A 24,903-nucleotide genomic window follows, 5' to 3' on the forward strand; every position below is an offset into this window, starting at 1 on the left:
TTTCAGATAGTGGCTGGAGATCCTTTTCAATTGCCCATTGAAATCTGTCCATAGAGTCTGTCCTGGATGCCAGAGGATAGAAGCCTGGATTTTTCGTAACAAAGTCCGCAGAACAATGAATATTTCTTATAGGAAGTTCTGAGTTCAGACTCTCTAAGCATTGGATTGCCCTATGTTCCTCAAACGATAGTGATCTATGGTCATGGATGTTTGTATTGGATTCTCTGAGATAAAAATCTTCGGAGTCTGTTGTCATTGAGAGCGTATTATAAAAATGCCTCTTTACTGTTAAATTCCTTACAAATCGATTAATGTCCAGTAGTGTGTTGAAAGTATCGAACATGCGATTAGGGGCAAAATTGAGGCCCAACGACAGAACTTTGACTTGTGCTGGAGTCAGTTCGGATGAGTAAAGGTTGATCACATTAATGCTGAGTGTGGATTCCTGCGGTTTTGTTCCTGGTCTGTTTGGGTGATGTTTCCTACCGCCCCTCCTTTCCCATTTTTTTACTTCCTTGGTTTGCTGACTGGTTGGTATCTTTCGGAGTATAGGTTCCTAGAGTTATCACTATCTGAGGCTTCATTAAATCCTTCAATTGAATCAGGTTCCGAGGAGCTGAAACTGACTCTATTCAGACATACTTAGCGTTGGTGGCAGAAGCAGGAGCCATAGCAGGTCGTTAGAGAGACAGGACAGGGGAGGTGAGCCAGTTCCTGGTTGTGTGGGAGGCAGGCATGCAGGTCCCAGCGGGTGGTGAGGTCATCTTCAGCTAGCTCCAGCTAGCTTTGGCTCCTGAGCGTACCGACGCAGGGCTATTTAACCCTGTCGGTACGCTCGTAGCGGGGGATGTGGCGCTTGCCCCTGGCTAGCATGGGTCGGCATGGTGATAATGTATCACCAGCCGACTCATGAGCGCCCGCACGAGACAGTCCGTGCGTGCGGGAGACTTGAAATGGAGACAGGGGATAACTATCCCTTGTCTCCATGGTTTCCAAACAAAGCAGGGCCATGCTAATTGTCCTGCTTTGCTTAGAACCGCATCCATGACCAGGGCTGTTGTTGTTACAGCCCTGGCTCATGATACATTATATGTTATATGTTTTATACACACATTATATATATATATATATATATATATATATATACAGAAAAACAAAAAAGATCCAGCAGCACCGGTTGAAGGATGTGGGTGCAGGCCCCAGGGAGCAGATCAAGCTCTCAATATCAACAGAGATCCAAAAAATAGGCAGCACACCGTAGAAATTTAGTGAAAAAGAGGGTACTTTATTAACCCGAAGTGCCACGTTTCAGCTCTATCCACTAGAGCCTTTGTCAAGGCTTGAGAAAGGCTCTAGTGGATAGAGCTAAAACGTCGCACTTTGGGTTAATAAAGTACCCTCTTTTTCACTAAATTTCTACGGTGTGCTGCCTATTTTTTGGATCTCTATATATATATATATACATATACACTGTATATATACACACATATACATACACACTATATATATATATATATATATATATATATATATATATATATATAGGGACACTTCCCTTTACAATCCCCCTGTTGTCGGGGACTCGACAATGCAATTTGGGGAAGTGTTTGTGGGGTTCTATTTACCCCCTCAACCTCCCTGGTTACTGGTAATGGTCTGAGATGGAAGGAAGTATACTATTGGACCTAGATACTCGACATCAGCTATCTCCTCAAGGACACCTTCCCGCCAGTCCTCTGACTCTGGAGTCTAGTGTCCAAAGAAACGAAACCTCAAAGTTCACAGAATGAAGATGAAATTAAATCTCCTAGTCCATAGAACGAAGTTGAGATAAAACTCACAGTCCATAGAACGAAGCCTCGAAGCTCATCAGACGAAGTTGAAATTAAACCTTCATAGTCCATAGAACGAAGAAACCTTCATAGTCCATAGAACGGGGTTGAAATAAACTCACAGTCCATAGAATGAAGCCTCAAAGCTCATCAAACGAACAAAGCTCATATGAAAACCTCAAAGTCCATGAACCGCAGATTTCTTGTTCTTTCTTGCTTGGAGTTTCTTCCTCTTGAGTGGCGTAAGCAGGTTTTTCCTGTGGCCGATCCAATTTTAACATGCCGACCCGTGTAAGGCTACTTGTGCCCTCATATGGTCAGCCTTGGAATGGCTTAGCCCGCCTTTCAACAACCTTTTGTACGTGATCCATTACTTTTCCAACTTTTCCCAGCATCTTGATTGAAGACGAAACAATCTTTGTGGGCCGATATCCAGGTCTTTATCATGGCAGGTTATCATCCCCGAGGAGGAGGTGAGGTCTTGGTACCAAGGATTCTACTGTGGGGTGGAGTATTGCCTTCCATTTCCCCTCTAACATTCAATCCATCATCATATTGACCATACCAATTCTCAGGTTGAGGTGGCAAATACCTACAAGGGTTTGTGTGTACCTTACCTGTCCCTAAGGGTTCCTACACACTACCCAATCACACAAACAAAGTGAAAAATAACCAAACATACAAAAATATTCCCCCCCAAACCATAGGTATATGTACATATAGAGATTCATGCTCAAACAGCATCTCACACTACTCCTCCATAAACACGAGAAAGGTCCACATGTAAATGGGGTGACTACAGGCTGTAAATATATGCCCGCCTACACGTACATACTCACTCACTGTGGGACGGGCACGTCCTCACTGAGTATGCCTATGTTGGGGACACATATCAACACCTGGAATGTCTATATGTCTGAACCTAAAAAAAGAATTAATGTTCCACTATTAGCAAAAGAATCTATGAAATGATCGGCAGAATTTAATATGGCCTAATAATTAATAATACCTGTTAATGTTCATGGCTTTTACAGATGACACCTAATTATCCATATTAACGGGTCCTTCCCCCACCAGATTTCCCGTTAACCAATTGACGGTCTAGTATACAAAGGAAAACAAATTTTCCAATACTAATTATCCTTGAAGACCAATACATAATTCCCCTTCTTTCCAGTCCATGTATTGTCTTAAACTGTTTAATATCATGTATTTTTTAGCGTCTAATTATGTTTTAATTTTTCGATGTGAGTATTTCAGAGGTTTATATCCGACAGCCTAATAAACAGAAATTAGCATTAATATTCTATCCACTACTCTAGGATAGATTTGGGTCATTATTATCCCTCATCTTATTATTTATTACTAGCCATCAACCAATGCTGTAAGCACACAACTTACTAGTGGAGCAGTGATGTTCTATCACCGGCTCTCTGTTTCAGCACCACTTCTGCTGGACAGCTCCACCCACTTCTGCTGGACAGCTCCACCCACTTCTGCTGGACAGCTCCACCGTGCTGGATAGCTTTTATTCACAGAATGCTGATGCCCTATAGGCGTCTCCCTAGTTCAGCACTACTATGCTGGACAGCACCACTTTTCTGTGACATCACTAATTTTCACCTGTTGGCAACCGGATATAAACCTCGTTCTGACATTTAGTTGTTAGCATTAAAGCCATGAGGAAGGACGTGGTATACGTCTGAAACGCGTAGGCACCTTACCTACATTTTCACCCTTGCATTCGGGAATGATCTTGTTTTGACCATCCAAATAAAATTGGAACTACGTTCTGTTTTAAACTTGACTGCGCTGGACCATCTACTTTTGTCCCCTTTTTTCCAGACCCATATATACCCAGTACAGATATTGTTGTAGATTTCACGTGCAGCCCTATGTAACACCTCTGATAATACAGTGATAGCTCTCTGAGTACAGATAATGCAGTAGATGTTACCTGTAGTCCTATGTAACACCACAGATAACACAGTAATAACGGAGTACAGATAATGTAGTAGTGTTACCTGCAGTCCTATGTAACACCACAGATAACACAGTGATAACTCTCTGAGTACAGATAATGTAGTAGATGTTACCTGTAGTCCTATGTAACACCACAGATAACACAGTAATAACGGAGTACAGATAATGTAGTAGTGTTACCTGCAGTCCTATGTAACACCACAGATAACACAGTGATAACTCTCTGAGTACAGATAATGTAGTAGATGTTACCTGCAGTCCTATGTAACACCTCTGATTTACAATATATATATGTCTTCGGATCCTACGGTGCCGTGGTTCCGCACTATTGACCTAGTAATATAATTGCATTTCTATTCATTTCTTTTAATGTACACTATTGTAAAGAATAAGATCTTCATATTAAATTACATTCCAGTTTTAAAATATGCTACATATTCCAATCAAAATCAGGACCGAACCAAGTTGCGAACCACGCTAAATTTAGTTATCTAATGTTTTATCCGTGCTGTCACAAAAGAATATCTATGTCTGATACTGTATCTATGTGCATCTCGTATTTAAATAATACATGTTTTTTAAGCAGTTTTTAATTTGTTCAATATCTTACCTACGGCAAGCATAGATCTATCCATTCCCTCCCTCGCTCTGATCCCCGCTTGGTTGTCCTGGTAACGAAGCCGCGTCCCGGCTTCGTTCATTCCAACCCAGCTACATTCTTCATTTTTTCTTTTATTTTATTCTTCATTTTTTCTTTTCATTCTTTCAATTGTATCTCAGTCTACTAGTAAATATTTGGCTTGTTTGTTAAAATACATTACGCATTCATAGCCCTGCGATGGGAACAGTGTGTAAAAAAGCCGGGAGTGACGTCACGATTGCACCTTGACCCCGTCAGATTTGGCGTTTTTTTTTCACTTATGTTAATTTGAACCTATATGCTATATAAGTTGTGTCCTTTCTGATATGTACATGGCCTGATGAAGACGATTGTTCATCGTCGAAACGCGTAGCCACTCACAATAAATTGAATTTATCAATAATACCTCGGGACTTCGTTTCACATCATTCTCACCACACAGCAGCGCCTTTGAAAAGATCCACTTTTTTACCTGCACTTGTTTCTGAAGGAGAAGAAGCACCACAAAATTTGTAAGGCAATTTCTCCCGAGTAAAAAAATACCCCACATGTGGTAATAACCGGCTGTTTGGACACACGGCAGGGCTTAGAAGGGAAAGAGCGCTATTTGGCTTTTGGAGATCACATTTAGCAGGAATGGTTTGCAGAGGCCATGTCACATTTGCAAAGCTCCTGAGGGGACAAAACAATGAAAACGCCCAAAAAGTGACTCCATTTAGGAAACTACACCTCTTGAGGAATTCATCTAGGGGTGTAGTGAGCATTTTGACCCCACAGATGTTTCATAGAATTTATTAGAATTGGGCAGTGAAAATAAAAACAATCCTTTTTCTTCAATAAGACGTAGCTTTAGCGAAAATTTTTAATTTTCCCAACAAATAAAGGAAAAAAAGAACACAACATTTGTAAAGAAATTTCTCCCGAGTACGGCAATACCCCATATGTGGTCATAAACTGCTGTTTGGGCACACGGCAGGGCTCAGAAGGGAAGGAGCGCCATTTGGAGTGTAAATGTTGCTGGATTGGTTTCTGGGTGCCTGTGGGCCCAAAACAGCGGAAACCCCCCGGAAGTGACCCAATTTTGGAAACTACACCCCTCAATGCATTTACCTGTAGTAAGCATTTTAACCCTGCAGGTGTTTTGTAGAATTTAGTGTGCACTCGATGTTGCAGAGTGAAAATGGGAGTTTTTCCATAGATATGCCAATATGTGGTGCCCAGCTTGTGCAACCATAACAAGACAGCTCTCTAATTATTATGCAGTGTTTCCCGGTTTTAGAAACACCCTACATGGGGCCCTAATCTTTTGCCCTGACATTCGACCAGACTCAGGAGTGAAAGAGTACCATGTAAAATTGAGGCCTAATTTGTCGATTTACAAAGTATTGGTTCACAACTGCAGAGGCTCAGATGTGGAATAATAAAAAGAAACCCCTGAGAAATGACCCCATTTGGAAACTACACCCCTCAAGGCATTTATTAAGGGGTGCAGTGAGCATTTTCATCCCACAGGTCTTTTCCATAAATGAATGCACTGCGGATGGTGCAAATTAAAAATTTATATTTTTCCCTAGATATGCCATTTCAGTGACAAATATGTCATGCCCAGCTTATGCCACTGGAGACACACACCCGAAAAATTGTTAAAAGGGTTCTCCCGGGTATGAAGATGCCATATATGTGGAATTAAACTGCTGTTTGGGCACATTGTAGGGTTCAGAGTGCAGGGAGCGCCATTTGGCTTTTTGAGAGCGGATTTTGCTTGGTAGTAGATTTGTTTGATTATTGCTGGTGTTTCCATTTATAATGTGGGGCATATGTGAGCTGGGCAGAGTACATCAGGGACATAGTCAGGTGGCATAATAATGGGGTAAAAAAGCAATAAAATGATCCATTTATGTGTGTTACGCTGTGAAGCAATCCTTTCTGCACAGGCCGGTGTCGCACTGATATATGGCGTCCTTTCTTATGCCCCTTTTGGTCCACACTCTGCATATTTGCAGTTTGAGGAATATTGCTGGGAAGTGTTATCCTGGTATAATACGGGCACCCTCGCTTCCAGCAGATATGTTTGGGCCCTCCCCTTCCTGGTTCCCTAATTTTAGGTCCTTGGTAAATCGCCTCTTGAAACAGAAGAAATGTTCCCCTCGGGCCAGCACAACTGCATATTTTTTATTTCCTGACTTATTGGAGCCATAACTAATTTTATTTTTTCATAGACGTAGCGGTATGAGGGCTGGTTTTTTTCTGGACGAGCTGTAGTTGTTATTGGTACCATTTTGGGGTACATGCAACTTTTTGATCACCTCTTATCCTAGTTTTTGGAAGGCCAGGTAAACAAAAAAATACAATTCTGGCATAGATTTTTTTTTGTTTTTTTTATACAGTGTTCACCAAGCATTATAAATTACATGTTACCTTTATTCGTACGATTCCGGCGATACCTAATTTATAGCACTTTTTTATGTTTTACAACTTTTTGCACAATAAAATTACTTTTGTAAAAATAATGTATTTTTTCTGTCGCCAGGTTGTGAGAACCATAACTTTTTTACTTTTTTTGTCGACGGAGCTGTATGAGGGCTTGTTTTTTGCGAGACGAGCTATAGTTTTTATAGGCACCCTTTTTGGATACGTGCAAATTTTTGATCACTTTTTATTCCAATATATGTAGGTCAAAGTGACCAAAAAACAGAAACTCGGGTAAAGTTTTTTACGTTTTTTTTTTACGTTGTTCATCGTGTGCAATAAATAATATAATATTTTGATACCTGAGGTCGTTACAGTCCCGGCGATACCAAATACATATGGTTTATTATTATTTTTCAATAAAAAAGGACTTGATAAGTGAAAAAGGGCGATTGTGTTTTATTTTATTACTTGAAACTTTTATTGTTTTCATACTTTTATTTTTTTCACTTTTTTTTTACACTTTTTTATACACTTTTTCTCAAGTCCCACTAGGGGACTTGACGGTCCAACTGTCAGCTTTAGTTTTTTTCTAATACATTGCAATGTATTAGATCTGTCAGTTATTCACTGACAGCAAGCCTAATCAGCTTCCGTAATGGCTAGCAGGAGGCCATTGTGTCTCCTGTTGCCATAGCAGCAATCGCAAGTCCTGATTGGCTGTCAGGGCTGGCGATCTGCTAGCAACCGCTAAGATGCAGAAATCGCTTTCGATTGCTGCATCAAAGGGGTTAATGGCAGGGATCGGATCCTACCATTTCATGTGGATGTCAGCTGTAATATATAGCTGACCTCCACCGCTGATGACGCTGGATCAGCTCCTGAGTCGGCGCCATCTTGCCGGCGGCTACGGAAGCCGATCAGGCTCCGCCGCTGGGCGGATCTTGACCGGCTTCCGTGCTAGGCAGACTGGGAGGCCAGTATTAGGCCTCCGGTTGCCATTGCAGCCACCGGAACCCCGGCAATTTCATTGCTGTGGTTCCGATGAGCTGCAAACAGCTTAAATGTAGCAATCAGGTTTGAACGCTGCATTGAAGGGGTTAATGGTGGGGATCGAAGCTAATTTTGGTCCCCGCCATTACAGCTGGATGTGAGCTGTCAGATACAGCTGAGATCCGGCGATGATGGCACCGACTCAGCTTCAGAGCCGGTACCAAACATTTGGCGTAAGTATATGACATTTTGCGGAAAGCACTGGCTTTCCATGTCGTATACTTACGACAAATGTCGGGAAGGGGTTAAGCTTTCTATGCATTTAAACGTCTTTTCTCCTATCCATATGGGACTGTTAATCAGTGGATACAACAACTGGGGTAATACTATCATTTTAATTACGGCTATTCGATATGACATAGAAGGGGGTAACCTATTCCATATCTTAATTTTTGGGTGAGAATTTTGTAGCGGGTGTCGATCCACGTAGGGTAGTCTCTTCAATCAACCCATCGGGTTGACCACCAGATCATGGGTGCAGGGGATTTAACAGGAGAGTAATGGCTGTTTTTTCATTTCAAAACATTCCATGCAACTAGTTTCATTTCTCGGACATTCCTTTTAAGGAAATATTTATCGGGGCACAATGCACCATTTCTGGGCGCGGTATCCAATGTTTATCTGGACAGTCGTCTGGTTATTTTTCTGGACTTTGTATGCACTATTTACCTGGATGCTGGGTAATAATTATCTGAGTTAGAAACAGGCGGACCTGCAATCTCATCAACATTGTCCTTTCCTCATAAAATGTTCTTCTTGAGACATCTGATGGATTACTCTGAAAATATGGTGTAGATGCCAATCAAGGTCCAAAGGTTGACATACTCAATGGCCTCCAGGATCTGAATTATACCTTTTTCTTTCACTAACCCATTTCTCTAGGAGTCATATATAAAGGTTGGGTCTATGGAGCCCAGATGAGTTACATTAGCAACTTTGAAAGAGCAGCCTCAGAGATATTCAGCTCCAGGATGGTCTGTGTCAGATAAGTAGTTGTTCAGAACGCACTGGACGATGTAGGTGCACGAATAGGCTCCCAACCCAATCGTAGTCAAAATAAGTATTTGGCACACAAAGCTGAAGTTTAAAGAAGAAATCTTGATTTTTTTCAAGTGGTTGTAGATGACAGAGGCTTAGTGCGACACTTCGGTCATTACATGACCTTCATCAGGCACTGTGCCGTTCTGGTTGCTGGTACATCCAGTAGTTGGCGCTTCGTTCGGAATGGCGGCTGACCATATAGGACATATCCACGAGGCAGCACATCATGTCTGGTCAATTCCCCTACTACTCTGTACACTAACATCTTCAAAAGAGAAGAGGAAGGTGCAGATGTGACGTTCAGGTTAGGTATTTGCAGTATTGAAGTTGTATTGTGCTCCCCTTGGAGCACTGTGCAAAGGCAAAACTCCTTTATTGGCATGATGTGTAGATGGTTGGTACTCTATTTGGGTGCGCAGGCTTACTTTGTTGTGTGCTCACTTGGCTAGGTCAGCATTAATGAGTGAAATGTATACAGTACCTTAGGAAAATACAGTGTGAGAAAAAGATGATAACAGGAGCGCTCCCTAGAGTAATACCGTGAAAAAAAATGTAAATGTGTCTTCTCACCTTTTAAACCTCTTGGTTGATAAGAACATCGACTGGATGCAGTTGTCTCTCTTTTTGTAGCTTCTTGTTCTTCTGACACGGAGTACAGTATGTCTCAGGCTGGGGGATTTCTTTGCTGGACTTTGTTGTATGGTGGTGTACGTTCGTCCTGATTATGACCTCTGTTTTTGTAGCAGGAAGATGTCTTTCTTGTTTGGATGTTACTCCACGGGTTACCCAGCCTACTCATTCTTCAATGAATCAGTGACCATGTCCACAATTGATTACACAGGTATAATATAGATTTCATGATAGTTCTTTGGAATTAAAACAAATTACTTTTATGTATTTGTCTATCCATTTTTATTAGAAATACAATAAATACATTGAGGTATGTTTTTATTGACATGTGTTGCTATCAGCCAGACAGGAAAAAAATATGGATGGCCTTGGGAATCTGTAGGGGCAGCTGTTCTACAGGAAAGGGAGTGCAGAGACCCTACCAAACAGGACGAGGGGAGGCAGTCCATTGCCGGGCATCTGAAGAGACTTGCCATTAAACACCCAAAACCATTGTACTTCACCGCAGCCCTGCGAATCATGGACAAGGCTTCATTTTCAAAGACTTCTGGACAGTTGTCTTTTAATTGGATGGATCTTAAAAACCCCTTCTGGACAGTGGGGGATGGGAAGGAGGAGGTGTGGACGGATGACGTTCCGGCATTCTTAGATGGACATTAGTGGTTCATATCTGCTGCCTCTTTAGCTTTCAGACCTTGATCTGGCACATCCCTTTCCATGGCTGATGTTCTCGACACCAGGGCTTCCTCCTGCTGATGTTGTACGGTACATTCCCTTCAGTTCTGAAACAAGAATAAATAAAATGTCCTAGTGAAGAGTTGCTCTCTTGAAGATATTCCCCGTGACCCACACCAAGACCCTTTGTCTGCCAGGTAGGTAGATAGTGCGTTCTATGTTCAACTAAGATACAAAATTCACAAGTAAATCTGCTCAACTTTAAGTTGCGGTTAACACAATGGTTTCAAAACGGGGACAGATAGGGCACCAAGCGATGGTAGAATTTTATTTAAATACGCGTTTCTGGCACGACTTGTCCCTTTATCTGATCTTAACCTGACGAAGGGACCAGTCAAGTTTAGTCCCGGACCAGTCCAGTCCAGAAACACAGTCAAAATAAAATGGGTTTTACTTTACCGTCCACGTGTGAAGTATTTGTGTTACCCGCCGCTTACCAATTTTTAAAGGGGAACTCCAAGAAAAATTTGTCATGCAATCAAAGGCGCAGTGCCCACCCAAACTACATCGCAGGATTTTATTAAAAAATTGGTTGTTATCTATTGGATTACTCCAATATGTAAAGAACAATATCACTAACAGCTCCTGGCTCAGCCAGCAGAGGTGGGGTCCGGAGCCGAATGGGACCCAGAGCTGCTGAAGGAGCGGGAAGCACATAAAGGGGATTTGTCCGGGGTCTGAATACATTTTAGGGTTTGGTATTAAAGGGGTTTTCCAGGCTTTATAAAAATTGTAATTCAAACTGAAAATTGCACCATTTAGCAAATACCCACCTTCTAATTCTCTGCGGCTCCAGTGCCGGCGGTTCACAATCCCCTGCCGGCCTGTTTACATAGGCTGGACCAGTGATGTCCCGTATCGGCACATGATCGCACTAGTCAATCACTGGCCACAGTGGTCACGTGCCATACTTACTTAGATCACTTCAGCAGGCGATACCCTCCCTCTATACTGTCCCTACTGCAAGGTTTTTATAGTGAGGACAGAATACAGGGAATATCTGGTACACAAAGTGTATTCTCACTAACCCCATGACAAGCCATGCCCAATGAACCACGTTCTGTCAAAGGTAGGCCCTGTCAAGTCCTGTCTCAATCCATCTGAAACCAAAGTGTCCCTAGAAAGAAATGCCAAATATTGTCAACTATGCTATATTAGGGTATAGTATGAAGAATCAGTGCAGTAGGGTCTATATACTACTATATACACAAAGCTGCCATGTGCCGAACATTGCAACACACCCTTTTCATAAAAGAGCGTTAATTCCAGTCCTGCAGTCACCCTGATGACCTTATACTGTGCCAGTACTTGAGGTAGGTGTGCCCCTTTATATATTACTTGCAGCCAGAATTGGCACCGGGATTATCAGCTCATTGACAAATTCTTAAATGGAAAAAGCGCCATATCCCTATTAGGTCCCGCGGACATCATAGAGGTGGTCCTTGACTTCCAGTCCTGCAGTCACCATGAAGACTTTGTGCTGTCAGTGCAGGCAGAACAAAGCTGACATGGTGACCATGTAATGTTTTCTATGTACTACTACTCCCTGTACTGACTGATAGTAGAGAGAATGGACTAAGCTGAAGGATTCCCGACTCTTATCAATTCTTTAAATAGGGAATATGCCCTGAATACTAACCCCAAATTTATATTACATTCATAGTAGGGCAGATTTACTATTCAAATTGAGCCAGAATTATGGCGTACATGTTGTGCGCCATATTTATTAATTGTTTTAGACACATTTTGCGGCGTGCTTGACAAGGGGTGTGGCCTAGAATAAAGGGCGTGTCTTAAAATAAGCCAACCAAGAGGTGGTATAAGGAAGAGAAAAGTGTCTAACATGTCTAGTAAAATCTATCATACATCGTGCACCACTGTGATCAATTTGGCGCAGTTTCTGACTTCCTTGTATCAGTTTACACTGTGTAAAACTCAGATAGTTTTAGGCCCCATGCACACTAACTTATTTTTGCGGTCGCAATTCACCCGCAAATCTGCAGGTGAATTGCGGCCCCATTCATTTCAATGGGCCCATATGGGCACACGACCTTGGTTTCCACGGTCCGTGCATTGCCCAGGAACCGGGACCGCAAAAACAACGGACATGTCTTATTACGGTCGTGTTTTGCGGTACAGGCTCATAGAAAATAATGCACGCGGTCATATGCACGGCCCGCGATTTGAGGGCGGCCGTGGGTGACACTCCGCGGACGTACGAGCCGCAAGTCACGGTCAATGCACCTCACTACGGTCGTGTGCATGAGGCCTTAGTAAATGTGCCCCATGGTAATACCAGTGACAGCCCGCTCTTTCCCGGGGGGGTACAGTCCTCCGCACATCTTCATCCACGTCTCATCTTGTCTGTGCCGGATACTTTTCTCCTTATACCTGAGAAGTAACAAAAATAACATCAGAAACTAAAAAACACAAAGTATTTCTCCCCATTTCTAATAATAACATTTCCTGCAGGTGAATAATGGAAAATATAAAGATATAAATATATTCAGGCCTATGTGTCTGTCCAGGGGGTCAGTGAGGGTCCTGCCTGTTATATGGGGGGAGGTCTCGCTGCACAATAACGGAGGGGAAAATGTCTGTACATCAATATATATTTGTCTCTAGGAGCCCCTACAAAGTCTCAGTGAGGATCCTGCCTGTTATATGGGGGGAGGTCTCGCTGCACAATAACGGAGGGGAAAATGTCTGTACATCAATATATATTTGTCTCTAGGAGCCCCTACAAAGTCTCAGTGAGGGGCCTGTCTGTTATACGGGGGGAGCTTGTATACAGCGTTAGTAACAGGCATGTCACTCCAGTATAGATATTTTGGGTGCGGGTTCTTCGCCCTCACTGTCCATAGTTTAATTAACACCTTAAGAAAATGGATCATCACCAAGAAGTTTTATTTAAAGGGGTACTCCCATCTTACTATTTCTCTGGGACTCACACCTATGTGGAAAACGGAGGTCTCTCCCTGACCCTCTCCTGCTTTGTTCCCAGATCCCTGTCCCGTCTAATGGCTGCTGATTCCAGGTGGAGAATGACTTGGGAAAGGCCTCGCACGTCCCTCTCTCTATTCTGTTCTATGGAAGTTTCGGAAACAGCTGAGCGCTGTTGAACTGTTTGCGTAACTCCCATAGTACAGAACGGAGAGAGCTGTGTGCATGCGCATAGGTGGATATCACATAAACGTCTGAGATGGAGAAAACCCTCTAAAGAGATTATTTCATTAAAGGGGTTGTACATAATTATAAAAATAGAGCTGCTGTCTTCCAAAAACAGAGCCACACCTGTCCACAGGTGATGTGCGGTGTGTGGACAGCTTAGCCCTATACATTTCAATACAGAAAAGCTGCAATACCACACACAGCCTCTGGACAGAGGTGGCGCAGAGCTTCCATTTGGGTCATAGAGAGGGTCTGCAGCGTGATACCCCCTCTATGATATCTAAATACCCTTATAGGGCATTTCAGGTGTAACCAGAAGTTAAGGTGATACAAAAAAATATTCCATACATGAGATTTCCTTAATGGAGATTTTGTAACAATAATTACTGAAAATATGTCATTGACTTTTTCCTCCATTGTAGGAATAGAACCCGAGAAGCCACGTTTTGGACTATGGAACAGTCGATCCTCCGGATGAAATGCTGTGTGGTTGGAGCGTAGTCCCAGGAGCGCTGGTGTTGTTGTGCTGATCCATGTTCTTCTTATCTGGAGCTTGTATACAGAACACGCGATCCTTCTGGTCCGACCTACTCACATATATAAGCACAGCCTAAACACACACGTAATGATATATAATAACATAACAGGAACATAACATTACTATGTATCAGCCCTGATACGTCAGTCTCATCATATTTCTGGGGTCCCCGCACACAGGATATACGTTACCTCCTGTGATGATGTCACTTCCTGTATTTCCTGTATGACATGGCTGCTCTTCCTCTTCCTGTTTCCTTTCTGATGTATTTCCTCTTCCTGTGTGATAAGACGTGTGCTGTTGCCTCCTGTGATGATGTCACTTCCCTGTATTTCCTGTATGACATGGCTGCTCTTCCTCTTCCTGTTTCCCTTTCTGATGTATTTCCTCTTCCTGTGTGATAAGACGTGTGCTGTTACCTCCTGTGATGATGTCACTTCCTGTATTTCCTGTATGACATGGCTGCTCTTCCTCTTCCCGTTTCCCTCTCTGATGTATTTCCTCTTCCTGTGTGATAAGACGTGTGCTGTTACCTCCTGCTGTGTATAACACGAGATGTAACATGTCTTATAAAACATGTCAATAATAATCGCAGAAAGCGAACAACATTTTGTTCATTTCCATTCACATCAATGGTTATTTGTTTGCAGCCGTTTTTCTGAGCCGTACTTGTCTGTTTTTAGAATCAACTACAGGGAGATTTGAGATGTGGTTTGAGAATTTCTTTCCTATGTAAATGCCACCCATAAGGACAGCTAAGAAGCCTCAGTTATCAGCGAGCGACCCCATCATTAGAGTAAGCAGAGTGCCCCCATACAGTGCCAGCAGAGTATTGTCCCTTAACCCCTTCCCTCTTTAGCCACTTTTGACCTTCCTGACAGGGCCTCATTTTTCAAATCTGACATGTTTCACTTTATGTGGTAATAACTCCGGAATGCTTTTACCTATCCAAGCGATTCTGAGATTGTTTTCTCTTGACACATTGGACTTTAAGTTACTGGCAAAATTTGCTCGATATGTTCAGTATTTAATTGTGAAAAACACCAAAATTTAGCGAAAAATTGCAAAAATTAGAATTTTTCCCAATTTAAATGTATCTGCTTGTAAGACAGGCAGTTATACCACACAAAATTGTTGCTAATTAACATCCCCCATATGTCTACTTTAGATTGGCATCGTTTTTTGAACATCCTTTTATTTTTCTAGGACGTTACAAGGCTTAGAACTTTAGCAGCAATTTCTCACATTTTCAAGAAAATTTCAAAAGGCCATTTTTACAGGGGCCAGTTCACTTGTGAAGTGGTTTTGAGGGCCTTATATATTAGAAACCCCCAAAAAGTAACCCCATTTTAAAAACTTCACCCCTCAAAGTATTCAAAACAGCATTTAGAAAATGTCTTAACCCTTTATACATTTCACAGGAATTAAAGCAAAGTAGAGGTGAAATTTACAAATTTCATATTTTTTTGCAGAAATAAATTTTTAGTACAATTTTTTTTATAACACAGAAGGTTTTACCAGAGAAATGCAACTCAATATTTGTTGCCCAGTTTCTGCAGTTTTAGGAAATATCCCACATGTGGCCCTAGTTTGCTACTGGACTGAAACACCGGCCTCAGAAGCAAAGGAATACCTAGTGGATTTTGGGGCCTTATTTTTGTTAGAATAAATTTTAGGCACCATGTCAGGTTTGAAGGGCTCTTGCAGTGCCAAAACAGTCAAAATCCCCCAAAAGTGACCCCATCTGGGAAACTACAAACCCCAAGGAAATTATCTAGGGGTGTAGTGAGCATTTTGACCGCACAGTTTTTTTACAGAAATTATTGGAAGTAGACCGTGAAAATTAAAATCAACATTTCTTCAAAGAAAATGTAGGTTTAGCGATTTTTTTTCTGAAGGAGAAAAAGCACCGTAAAATTTGTAAACCAATCTCTCCCGAGTAAAACAATACCCCACATGTGGTAATAAACGGTTGTTTGGACACACGGCAGGGCTGAGAAGGGAAAGAGCGCTATTTGGCTTTTGGAGCTCAAGTTTAGCAGGAATGGTTTGCGGAGGCCATGTCACATTTACGAAGTCCCTGAGGAGACAAAACAGTGGAAACCCCCCACAAGTGACCCCATTTTGGAGACTACACCCATTGAGGAAATTATCTAGGGGTATAGTAAGCGATTTGACCCCACAGGTTTTTTGCAGAAATTATTGGAAGTAGGCCCTGAAAATAAAAATCTACATTTTTTCAAAGAAAATGTAGGTTTAGCTTATTTTTACTCATTTCCACAAGGACTGAAGGAGAAAAAGCACCACAAAATTTGTAAAGCAATTTCTCCCGAGTAAAACAATACCCCACATGTGGTAATAAACAGCTGTTTGGAGACACGGCGTGGCTTAGAAGGGAAAGAGCGCTATTTGGCTTTTGGAGATCACATTTAGCAGGAATGGTTTGCGGCGGCCATGTCACATTTGCAAAGCCCCTGAGGGGAAAAAACAATGAAAACGCCCAAAAAGTGACTCCATTTAGGAAACTACACCTCTTGAGGAATTCATCTAGGGGCGTAGTGAGGATTTTGACCCCACAGATGTTTCATAGAATTGATTAGAATTGGGCAGTGAAAATAAAAACAATCCTTTTTCTTCAATAAGACGTAGCTTTAGCGCACATTTTTTCATTTTTGCAACAAATAAAGGAAAAAAAAGAACCCAACATTTGTAAAGCAATTTCTCCCGAGTACGGCAATACCCCATATGTGGTCATAAACTGCTGTTTGGGCAAACGGCAGGGCTCAGAAGGGAAGGACCGCCATTTGGAGTGCAGATGTTGCTGGATTGGTTTTTGGGCGCCTGTGGGCCCAAAACAGTGGAAACCCCCCAGAAGTGACCCAATTTTGGAAACTACACCCCTCAATGCATTTACCTAGGGGTGTAGTGAGCATTTTAACCCTGCAGGTGTTTTGTAGAAATTAGTATGAACTCTATGTTGCAGAGTGAAAATGGGATGTTTTCCACAGATATGTGGACAATATGTGGTGCCCGGCTTGTGCCACCATAACAAGACAGCCCGCTAATTATTATGCTGGGTTTCCTGGTTTTAGAAACATCCTACATGTGGCCCTAATCTCTTGCCTGGACAGTCGACCAGGCTCAGGAGTGAAAGCGTACCATGTAAAATTGAGGCCTAATTTGGCGATTTACAAAGTATTGGTTCACAACTGCAGAGGCTCAGATGTGAAATAATAAAAATAAACCCCTGGGAAGTGACCCCACTATGGAAACTGCACCCCTCAAGGCATTTATTAAGGGGTGTAGTGAGCATTTTCACCCCACGTGTCTTTTCCATAAATGAATGCGCTGTGGATGGTGCAAATTAAAAATTTATATTTTTCCCTAGATATGCCATTCAGTGGCAAATATGTCGTGCCAAGCTTATGCCACTGGAGACACACACCCCAAAAATTGCTAAAAGGGTTCTCCCGGGTATGACGGTGCCATATATGTGGAAGTAAACTGCTGTTTGGGCACACTGTAGGGTTCAGATGGGAGGAAATGCCATTTGGCTTTTGGAGCGCAGAATTTGCTTGGTAATATTTTTGTTTGGAGTCTCACTGGTGTTTCCGTTTATAATGTGGGGGTACATGTAAGCCGGGCGGAGTATATAAGGGGCATAGTCAGGTGGTATAATAATGGGGTAAAAAAAAACAATAAAATGATCCATAGATGTGTGTTACGCTGTGAAGCAATCATTTCTACACAGGCCGGTGTCGCACTGATATATGGCGTCCTTTCTTATCCCCCTTTTGGTCCACACTCCGCGCCTTTGTAGTTTGGGGAATTTTGCTAGGAAGTGTTGTCCTGGTATAATACGGGCACCCTCGCTTCCAGCAGATATGTTTGGGCCCTCCCTTTCCTGGTTCCCTAATTTTAGGTCCTTGATAAATCGCCTCTTCAAAGAGAAGAAATGTTCCCCTCGGGCACAACTGCATATTTTTTTATTTCCTGACTTATTGGAGCCATAACTCATTTTATTTTTCACAGATGTAGTGGTATGAGGGCTGGTTTGTTGCGGGACGAGCTGTAGCGATTATTGGTACCATTTTGGGGTACATGTGACTTTTTGATCACCTTTTATCCTATTTTTTGGAAGGCCAGGTAAACAAAAAAACGCAATTCTGGCATAGCTTTTTTTTATACAGTGTTCACCATGCGTTATAAACTACATGTTACCTTCATTTTGCGGGTCAGTACGATTCCGGCGATACCTAATTTATAGAACTTTTTTATGTTTTACAACTTTTTGCACAATAAAATTACTTTTGTAAAAATAATGTATTTTTTCTGTCGCCAAGTTGTGAGAACCATAACTTTTTACGTCGACGGAGGTGTATGAGGGCTTGTTTTTTGCGAGACGAGCTATAGTTTTTATAGGTACCATTTTTTGATACGTGCGACTTTTTGATCACTTTTTATTCCAATATTTGTAGGGCAAAGTGACTAAAAAACAGAAACTCTGGTAACGTTTTTTACGGTTTTTTTTACGCTGTTCACCGCGTGCAATAAATAATATAATATTTTGATACCTCAGGTCGTTACGGTCGCGGCGATACCAAATACATATGGTTTATTATTTTTTTTCAATAATAAAGGACTTGATAAGAGTAAAAGGGCGATTGTGTTTTATTTGATTACTTGAAACTTTTATTGTTTTCAAACTTTTATTTTTTGCACTTTTTTTTACACTTTTTTACACTTTTTCTCAAGTCCCACTAGGGGACTTGAAGGTCCAACGGTCAGATTTTTTTTTTTCTAATACATTGCACTACCTATGTAGTGCAATGTATTAGATCTGTCAGTCATTCACTGACAGCAAGCCGATTAGGCTTCGCCTCCCGGCGGGGCCTAAATCGGCTTCCGTAATGGCAGAGCAGGAGACCATTGTGTCTCCTGTTGCCATAACAGCAGTCGCCAGTCCTGATTGCCTGTCAGGGCTGGCGATCTGCTAGTAACCGCTACGATGCAGCAATCGCTTTCGATTGCTGCATCGAAGGGGTTAATGGCAGGGATCGGAGCTAGCTCCGGTTCCTGCCGTTACAGGTGGATGTCAGCTGTACAGTACAGCTGACTTCCACCGCTGATGACGCCGGATCAGCTCCTGACCCGGCGCCATCTTGCCGGCAGCTACGGAAGCCGATCAGGCTCCGCCGCCGGGCGGATCTTGACCGGCTTCGGTGCTAGGCAAACCGGGAGGCCAGTATTAGGCCTCCGGTTGCCATTGCAGCCACCGGAACCCCGGCAATTTCATTACTGGGGTTCCGATGAGCTGCAAACACCTTAAGTGCAGCGATCGCGTTTGAGCGCTGCACTTAAGGGGTTAATGGCGGGGATCGAAGCTAATTTCGGTCCCCGCCGTTACAGCCGGATGTCAGCTGTAAGATACAGCTGAGATCCGGTGATGATGGCACCGACTCAGCTTCTGAGCCGTCCCAAACATTCGGCGTACATGTACGGCAAGATGCGGGAAGTCAATGCTTTCCATGACGTACATGTACGGCAAATGTCGGGAAGGGGTTAAACAGGGCCAGTATACTGCCCCCTCATAAACAACACTACCAGCAGAGACCCCTCAATAACCCATATTGCCAGCAAAGTGCCTCCAATAATTAGTGCCAGCAGACTGCCCCCAATAACCTCTACAAGCAGAGTTCCCCCTCACAAATAGTCCCAGCAGAGTGCCCCCAATAACCTCTACAAGCAGAGTTCCCCCTCACAAATAGTCCCAGCAGACTGCCCCCAATAACCTCTACAAGCAGAGTTCCCCCTCACAAATAGTCCCAGCAGACGGCCCCCAATAACCACTACAAACAGAGTTCCCCCTCACAAATAGTCCCAGCAGACGGCCCCCAATAACCTCTACAAGCAGAGTTCCCCCTCACAAATAGTCCCAGCAGAGTGCCTTCCTTTATGCAGCTACATCATGTAAGATCTTCCCTAGTTTGGAAGTCTCCAGGACAATCTGGGAGAGAAGACAAGTGTGATGTAACCTGGTTGCAGTGTGTAAATGTAGCCTGAAACATCACGTGTAGCTCCTAAGTCTATGTTCACATGTTACATATTTATTGCAGATTTCCATGGTCAAATTGACACATGAAGTATGAATGTGAATAGGGTTCTAGAAAACTGCATAAACTTGCAGCAGTAACAATCTGCAGTAGATGTAATGCAAAGGAAGCACAGCCAAATATGCTGCAAAATCCACATGTAATATATGGAGAAATATTAGGCCTAGTTCACACAGAGCGTTTTTGACGTGGAAACCGCAACGAAAACCGCATCAAAAAACGTCCGAAAACAAATCTTATTGATTTCAATGGGATGCAGAGGCGTTTTTCCCACGAGAAAAAAACACTCACAGGAAAAAGCAGCGTCAAGCCCTTTCTTCAAGCGTTTCCGTCTCTGACCTCCCATTGACATCAATGGGAGGCAAAGAAAACGGTTTTCGCAGCATTTTTGCATGCGGTGCTCAATGGCCGTGGTCGAAAAAGGCGTCAAAAAAGCGGCAGAAGGAATTTTGAGGCAGATTTTTCCACCTGCAAAAAACATGGTGTGTAAACAGGGACTTCGTGTCCACATGTGACCTACTCTATCCAATCCCAGCTGTAATTCCAGCCAAGGCTGCCTAAGATGATGTTCACACCCCCCACTTCTCCTGCGGTTTGGCCGCTGCAGCCCGATGAGGAGGGATTATAACTAGAAATTGTGGCTATAAAGAACATGCAGAGGTTTCTGTGTGACAGTCTAAGGGCATGACCAGACGTGGCGGAGTTCTGCACACACTGTCCGCATCAATGGCGCACATAATCTGCGTTGCAGATTCTGTCGCGGCTTTGCCTAAAATGGGCATTAAATTGATGCGGACTGGCCGTTGCGTATTGAGGGGGAAAGTGCTTCCCTTCTCTCTATCAGTGCAGGATACAGAGAAGGGACAGCCCTTTCCCTAGTAAAAGAAAAATAAATTCATACTTACCGGCCGTTGTCTTGGTGACGCGTTCCTCTTTCGACATCCAGCCCGACCTCCCTGGATGACGCGGCAGTCCATGTGACCGCTGCAGCCTGTGCTTGGCCTGTGATTGGCTGCAGCCGTCACGTAGACTGAAACGTCATCCTGGGAAGCCGGACTGGAGACAGAAGCAGGGAGTTCTCGGTAAGTATGAACTTCTATTTTTTTTACAGGTTGCTGTATATTGAGATCGGTAGTCACTGTCCAGGGTGCAGAAACAGTTACTGCCGATCGCTTAACTCTTTCAGCACCCTGGACAGTGACTATTTACAGACGTCTCCTAGCAACGCTCCCGTAATTACGGGTGCACACACGTAGTCACCCGTAATTACGGGAGCCCCATTGACTTCCTCAGTCTGGCTGTAGACCTAGAGATATATAGGTCCAGCCAGAATGAAGAACTATCATGTTAGTAAAACCAGTACGCTCCGCAGCACACATAACATCTGCGGACTTCATTGCGGAATTTTCACTCTCCATTGAAGTCAATGGAGAAATTCCGCAATGAGTCTGCAACAAGTCCGCTACACGTCCACAACAGCCAGTGTATGCTGCGGACACCAAATTCCGCACCGCAGCCTATGCTCCGCAGCGGAATTGTCCGCAACGTGTAAACGAACCCAACTAAAAAGCTGTGGAAAGCAATGGAGAAACGTGTACGCTGCGGATTTCTGCTGCGGACTATCCGCAGCGGAATTTCAGAGCAATTCCGCCACGTCTGGTCATGCCCTAAGGCTCTGTTCACATCTGCATTGGGGTCCCGTTCTGACGTTCCCGTCAGAAGTTTCCGTCAGAACAGGACCCTGAGCAGACACAAACTGACACCGACGGAAACCAGGGGTTTCCGTTTCCATCACCATTGATTTCAGTAGTCGACTACGCTATTGCTTCCGGCAAAACTACGGGTCCGGAGCACAAAAGAGACAAACGGAAACCACGGGCACCGGCTCCGTCACCATTGAAATCGATGGTGATGGAAACGGAATCCCCTGGTTTTCATCGGTGTCTGCTCAGGGTCCCGTTCTGACGGAAACCTCCGACGGAACGTCAGAACGGGACCCCAACGCAGATGTGAACAGAGCCTAATATGGATGAGAAAGGGGAGGTGGGACTACTCATTGTTTATTATGCCCGGATACTGAACTGGTATTACTAGTATTATACCCTGTTCTATGAACTTTACCCGCTGGAGTACCCCAAAGATGCTTGTACCACTGATCCAGGTGCCATGTGTTTTGTAGTAAAATTAAATTGGTATTTGATTATTTTTTTTACAGTTAATATTTATTAAAAATGAGGTTTTAAAGTTTTTTGCCTGGCAGTGATAGTTTGATATTTGTCCAATACCTATTTAGTTCCATTTTTCATGGATATTATGAGGTGGGACGACTCACCTAACCAGTATGTACCTGACGGGAGCTGCATGCGTCCATCTCATCAAGTCCCCGATCTCCTGGCAGCTCCACTTTCTACAGATCCTACAATGAAAATCTATGCAAAAAGTTTACACCAAAAAAACAGAAAATTCTACTGCGGAACCAGGATTGTTGTTGTGTGGCAGGGCTGCACCTCGCCCTTCTGCTGCCGGAGGTAAACAGTGAAATAGCGCCCCCACCTGCATCACCATAGAGTGGCCATGTGGGGTAGAGAAAAGATAGCAAAGAAAATATAGAAAACCTTTATGTTTACATGTGGTAGAAATCTATTTAATACAAGTGAATAATATTTATAAAAATCGTAATCACATGCTGCGTTAGGCCTCATTCCCACGGCAGGGTTTCCCAGCCGGGTGCCGGCCGTTCATAAATCGGCCAGCACCCGGCTGCATTAGGAATAATAGACCCCTAATGGGGCTATTCACACGACCGATTTTTTGACGTCCGGGGAAACCGGCCGTCAAAAAATAGGACATGCTCTATCTTCGGCCGGGTACCCGGCCGCCCGGCTCCCATAGAAGTCTATGGGGCCGGGTAATACCCGGCCATCACCGGGATGTGTCCTGAGTGATGGCCGGGTTTTCCGGCGCTTGCGCTCTATCTCCTCCTCCTCACAGCGCAGAGTGCATGTGAGGAGGAGGAGTTGATGCCATTCTGACGAATGGCATCGCTGTACACTGTGTGGCAGGGCCGGGGTGTACAGCAGGTGGAAGGGAGCGCTGCGCTGGCTCCCTTCCCCTGTGGCGCCGCGAGCAGCTGCTGCGGCTGCTTCTACTGCAGCGACGCCACTATAGCAGAGCAGGGAGGTATCTCCCCGCTCTGCTATGTGCTAGCCCCACTTTAGCTCCTTGAAGGAGCGGAATCCCCGTGTTTTCGGGGATTCCGCTCCTGGACAGAGCGCTTGATGTCTCTGTCCATATCTGGGCAGTGACATCAGGGGAAACTCCTGAAGCGGAATCCCCGAACACATGGGGATTCCCCTTCAGGAGTTGCCGCTGATGTCACTGTCCAAATCTGCCCGGCCCGGCACGGATGCAAAACTTTATGCAAACCGGCCGGGCAGAATGGCCGATTTTACCGGCCGGCACTCGGGCTTGGGCGCGACCCGGTCGTGTGAATCCCGCCTTAGTCCTCATTCACACGACAGGGTCCGAGTGTCGGGCGGGAAAATTTTCCCGGCCGGTTTGCATCCGTTCCGGGCCGTGTTGCCGTTTTTACCGCCCGATTTGCATCCGGTTTTTTCCCTGACCGTTTTTTAATCGGATTCATTTTTTGCACTTTACTTATTTTTTTATTACTATGGTCTGTCCCTCAAAGGTCAAAAAAGACCTTTTTGGAACTTTTAATATTTTTTTTCTTTCTTTTACACCATGTTTTTCCCTGTAACTGGAGCTGCACAGCAGCCCCAGTTACAGGGGAAATCAGCCCTCTTAGGGTATGTTCACACGGCCTATTTACGGACGTAATTCGGGCGTTTTTGCCCCGAATTACGTCTGAAAATAGCGCCTCAATAGCGCTGACAAACATCTGCCCATTGAAAGCAATGGGCAGACGTTTGTCTGTTCACACGAGGCGTATATTTACGCGCCGCTGTCAAATGACGGCGCGTAAATAGACGCCCGCGTAGAAGAAGTGACCTGTCACTTCTTTGGCCGTAATTGGAGCCGCTATTCATTGACTCCAATGAATAGCAGCGCTAATTACGGCCGTAATTGACGCGGCGTTCAAGCGCCTGCACATGCCGGTACGGCTGAAATTACGGGGATGTTTTCAGGCTGAAACATCCCCGTAATTTCAGCCGTTACGGACCCCCGCCGTGTGAACATACCCTTACAGTGACGATTGTCACTAATAGGACTGTGCTAGGTCTAGTAAGACCCAGCAGCAGTCTGCCAATAACGGCACCCGGCGATCATGTGACCAGCCACATGATCACCGGGAGGAATTAGGGGTCTATTATTCCTAATGCAGCCGGGTGCTGGCCGATATATGAACGGCCGGCACCCGGCCGGGAAACCCTGTCATCCTGCCTTAATTCTGCAGTGTATTACTGACATACCTACCTACCTGCACTCATTATATTACACTCATACATTATATACCTACCTGCACTCATTATATTACACTCATACATTATATACCTACCTGCACTCATTATATTACACTCATCCATTATATACCTACCTGCACTCACTATATTACACTTATCCATTATATACCTACCTGCACTCATTATATTACACTCATACATTATATACCTACCTGCACTCATTATATTACACTCATCCATTATATACCTACCTGCACTCATTATATTACACTCATCCATTATATACCTACCTGCACTCACTATATTACACTCATACATTATATACCTACCTGCA

At 43.7% G+C, this 24,903-nt stretch overlaps 1 long non-coding RNA gene across 1 annotated transcript; it reads right to left on the bottom strand.

The window, feature by feature from the left end:
• Window positions 1-9,863: 9,863 nt before the first annotated feature.
• On the bottom strand, window positions 9,864-14,883 carry LOC142723855 (uncharacterized). Its single transcript, XR_012875716.1, has 4 exons — window positions 14,337-14,883; window positions 13,882-14,084; window positions 12,620-12,714; window positions 9,864-10,370 (listed from the first exon to the last, which is right to left on the bottom strand). It is a non-coding gene; the product is annotated as an uncharacterized LOC142723855 (long non-coding RNA).
• Between the last annotated feature and the right edge of the window lie 10,020 nt (window positions 14,884-24,903).

This window comes from Rhinoderma darwinii, unplaced genomic scaffold, assembly GCF_050947455.1.
Source record: "Rhinoderma darwinii isolate aRhiDar2 unplaced genomic scaffold, aRhiDar2.hap1 Scaffold_561, whole genome shotgun sequence".
NCBI classification, from domain to species: domain Eukaryota; kingdom Metazoa; phylum Chordata; class Amphibia; order Anura; family Rhinodermatidae; genus Rhinoderma; species Rhinoderma darwinii.